Source organism: Zonotrichia leucophrys, chromosome 1A (assembly GCF_028769735.1).
Source record: "Zonotrichia leucophrys gambelii isolate GWCS_2022_RI chromosome 1A, RI_Zleu_2.0, whole genome shotgun sequence".
Lineage (NCBI taxonomy): Eukaryota > Metazoa > Chordata > Aves > Passeriformes > Passerellidae > Zonotrichia > Zonotrichia leucophrys.
In genome coordinates, this window is record NC_088170.1 from 30,870,690 (window position 1) to 30,875,424 (window position 4,735).

Consider the following 4,735-nt stretch of genomic DNA (forward strand, 5'->3'; position numbering starts at 1 on the left):
CAGATATTGCAAAGGAGCTAATTTGCAAAAATAAGTATAATTGAGTTTAAGGAGTTTTTTCCTTCTGATCAGCATACATGAAAAATTCTGTATTTGACCAAAACATAGATGTATTGCATGAAGATAAAAGCACCACTGACATTACAAAGATTCATAAAGATTTAAGATCTTCCAATTATCTGCAGTAGTTTATCTTGTACTAAAAAGGATCTTTCTTTCCATTGACTTCCTTTGTATTGTGATTATTTAACTGTCTGTAAGACCTTTTCCTCTAAATAACAGTTTTTTAAAAAATTCTGAGTATAAACATGACTGATGATCCTTCAGCTTACAAACATGACATACTGACTAGAAAAACAGAAAACCACATAAAACAGAAAGCAACTGAAATGCAAGAAAGCAAATGGGGGAGTTTAGTTTAAAAATTAATACCAAAAAAACAAACACTGTTATCTTAGGCTGTTTTGTGTCTGAGTGTCTTAAGAGCCTTCTGGCTTATGAGGAAATAAAGCAAACTTTTAACTCATCAATTACTGACAATCTCAACTTTGGAGTCTAAAAGCTGTGTCATTTGGCTGGTTTTAGTGCTTACCCTGCTCCTTCTTCAACTCTAGGCGAACCTGCATAAAGGGATTTGAGGTGAGATTGAATTTCAGTAGCAGTCTCTGTATTGTATTGTTTTTGATGTCTTTATGTTCTCTTTCCTTTGTTCTCTCGTCTTTTTTTTGTTTCTATGGCAGTGATACTTTCTCACACTGCCAGTGTTCCAGGACAGAGGGCTGAAAAGAGGAGGTAACTGAAGGATTAAAGTCTTTATACGTAACTAATAAGCATCTTCAGTGTTCTGCTCTTTGCTTTTGGTTAAATGCATATGAACATATGTGTTTATATATGTATAGAAATTGCATATCCAAGTCTCTGCTAAAAAAGTGGAACACGATTATTTCAACATTCACTATGAAAAGTGCTCATTTTGCTTTATGATTCAAAACTTTCCTTATTGTCCTTGGAACAGCAATGTAGAAAAATACCTACAGGGACTGATGACCAAGTAACTGCTTCAGGTTATTACCCATTGTGAGGCAGCTACATAAATCACACAAATGATCAGCTAAAAGCAGAGACTTACATAAATAATAAGTACAGTTGTATAATATATAGAGCATAATACCATGTGGCTTTTTGATTTTTGCCGTTGTGTATTGTGATGGGATTTCTTTTGCTCGTGATCTGGCAGGGTTTTGAGAAGGTGGGAGTTTCTGCTTCCAAGGGCAGCAGCTGTTCAAACTGTTGTTATCTGCTGTTCATTATCACTTCAGAGGTGAAGGCTGCTATCTTTGTACTTCTTGGTAAGTATCTCGTTAAAATGTGGAACAGAGGGCTCATTCAACAGGCTAAACTACAACACGATTTGCAGAAGATCGTGATTGTATCACTCTACGGATGAAGACAAAATTAGACAGAATTGTTCTGTGTTTCTATCCTGAATTCACCTTTTACAGAATGTTTTCTTCATGGTCCTGGTAGCAACTTTTTGTATACCTTAGGCCAGTAACTATAAATCTTAAGCAACAATCCATCCCATGTTCTCCCTGTGACAGGATAAATTGCAGTGCTCTAAATAACACCACTGTAAGATGTGGCCTCTGACCTGAGAATCTTATCATCATGGAAGAATGTGATGATCTAAACTGGGAAATAAATAAAAATGGCATTTTCCTTACATATTTGGGACTAGCAAAAAAGCATCTAGGGTCTTACAAAGCTTCTTAATTCTACTGAAATATGACAGTCTTCATGATATTGTTTGTTAACCTTCCTCCCAGCCTGTGATTTTCTTCTGAAGAATTTATTGCTTTTCTTCAACAGCTTAATTAAAGAGTAAATACTAATTTGCTTTTAAATGTTACAGTCAATTTCCATTTTGAAGTTTTTTAGTTTTAATTTAAGATGATTATGCATAGATCCTGAAGCTCATGTACATACAATAGCACCAAATAGTGAAAATGCTGTGAAGACCGTGTTTGGAATATTGCAGGTACAACATGACTGGAAAGGCTGAAGTGGAATAAAAAAAATGAATAAGATTTTTGCACACAAATGTACCACCAGCGAGTCAAGACATATATACTCCACAAATTACTGGATGCTTGAGTAAACACTAGATTAATATCACTTCCTACTTGCTTTACACTTTTTCGGAGCATTTGCTTTCAGATACTGGAAGTGGGTTACATAGACTGGTTTCATTTGGTGTGGCTCTCTGAAAAGGAATTCTGCAGCGTATCCAAGGGGGCCAGGGGCTGTGGCATGTGTTGTGTGAAGAGAGGCTGAAGCAGCTCATTCATTTTTGCCTCAAGAGACAGGAATTACAGGGGCTTCTTACTGCCATCTTCAACTCTGGGACGGTATTTGCACAGAAGCAAATAATTTGAAAGGTAATGAACACAAGCTGCAGCAAGGGTAGTTCTAAATAAATGCAAGAAAATAATTGTTCTCAGCATTGCCATTTGCAGATGACCCTGTGTTCAGAGGCTTGTCACCCCCTTGGCATATTGCCTTCTTCAGGCTCCTCAGCAGTCATGCCCTGGTGAGGACAGCACTGTGCTGGCCAACCACTTCAGCACAGCCAGAGTGAGACATTTTGCTCATGGCTGAATGACTTAAATGGATGAAAATTTTGTTGGTAAAATAATATCTTTACAGAACACAAATTTTGTTGTTTGTTGCAAAATGTTAGGGTTGGTGAGGTATAAAAATGACAAGTGGCAAATAGCTACATTCATGAAAGTGAAGATCTGTAAAATGCCATGCAACTTTTGATTTAAGAAGGTACTATTGTGCAAAATCCCAAAACCTCATAGGACGTACCAAGAGAAGAATCCACCATGCACAGTTCCAAAACTTGTTCCTAAACAATTCCCCTTACCATTTGACCGCAGAAACAGTCAGGGATTCCATAAAGCTAAATGGACTTCAGGTCTGACCTATGCCATAAAAAGTATTATTCTTAACTTCAAAAGCATTAGAGAAAAAGAGTAGAAATGTTTTGCTCGGAGTAACATAGAATGAACAATCATCTATAGTAACCCAGCTTTGACTATATCAATATAAATGAAGGCCTTGTCTGTAATGTTTCTGACCAGAGAAATGTTTGGGATCTTTGACTTTGCAGGTACAGACTGGGGAAAAATGCTAAGGATATGATAAGACCTGGATATTTGTATGCATACTGACCAGCCATTTTTTAGTTAGGTTATGAACCTGCAGAAAGTAGCATTATTTGAAATTATTTTTGATAAGATGTATTTACAAGATCGACTGTAAAAAAAATCCAGCATATCAAAACTGGGCTTTCATGAAAAAAATAAAACAAAAGGATTTATTTAAAATTAAATGGAATTAAATGGCAGTAATCCGTGTCTGGAGCTGCAAAAGGCAGATTTTATGCACAGATATACTGAGACAATTCAATGGACCACAGAAAAAGGTGAAAGTAAAACACCGTAAACTTCTCAATCTATGTAAATTGAGATGCTATTTTTTGGTTGATTTAACAGATGAATAAAACACCTGATACAATCTTCCTGAAATTGAGCTTGGGAGAAAAGAATAGTTGAACTACAAATGACAAGAATTAATGAAATTATTAGAAGATGGATAAAAGCTTTCCAACAGGGAAAGACAATTCTGCAATATCTGGTAGCAAAGTAGTTACTGGAGATATTCCAAAAATAACTTGTCACTGATGTCAGTCATGACCATGGTGGAAATACAGTAAAAACACTGATTGTGTTTGTTGATGACACAAATATGTAAGCATTGTCAATATAGGGTATGGTATTGTATAAAAATCGCTTATTTCAACTGGATTAATAGAAGTCAGATTAAATTCAATAATAGATAATATAAAGTGATGCACCCTTCCCCTAAAGGGTGGATCATCACAACCTTGCTACTGGTATCCCACTTCTGTTGAAAGCTAAAATTTAGCAAAGAAATAAGTTGGAAATATACTTGGCTGTGCTACTAAACAGTAAGATTGAAAATTAGTATATTAATTTAGCCCAGAATTGATATGACTGTGTCAGAAAAGCAACTCCAATAGAAATAAAGACTCTAGTGATGCTTATCTGGAATATTTTCTTAGTTTTGATTGTCTATGTCCAAGATCAATAAATTAAAACTAAAATAATTACACAAAATCTCTGCTGGATAGATAAGTAAAGAAGGAGGAATGTCTTCTGCAAAGAGCCAGAGCTTGTTATCTGAGGCTAAACAAGTGAAAAGGGCATGTCTTTGTTAAGATATTCAGTAGGAGGGTTAAAACTGGAAGAAATATTGCCATTTAGGCTAAAAGCCAATGTTTGTACAAGAACAAAAAGGGAGAAAACAATTATAAATACAATCAAGCTGGAAATGAGGCAAAAAGCCCAGTCTACTGGAACAATATATTTTGGGACTATCTTTGAAGGAGAATGGAGGGGGGAGGAAAAGAAGTTATTTTAAGCTAAGTCTATGAACAGTTTTGAAAGTGAATTCATCAAATGCTACCTGCAATAATAAAGACGTAAATTTTGTGATCCAGGAAGTTTATTCTAATTTTGTGCTTCATTAAAGCACTCTAAGCTAAGAAATAATAGCAATTTGCATCCTAGCCTCTGTTTATTTTAAAGCATATGTTTAAATTGGAGGTACTCTTGTGAAAGCAACAATGCCTATTGCAAACTGATGT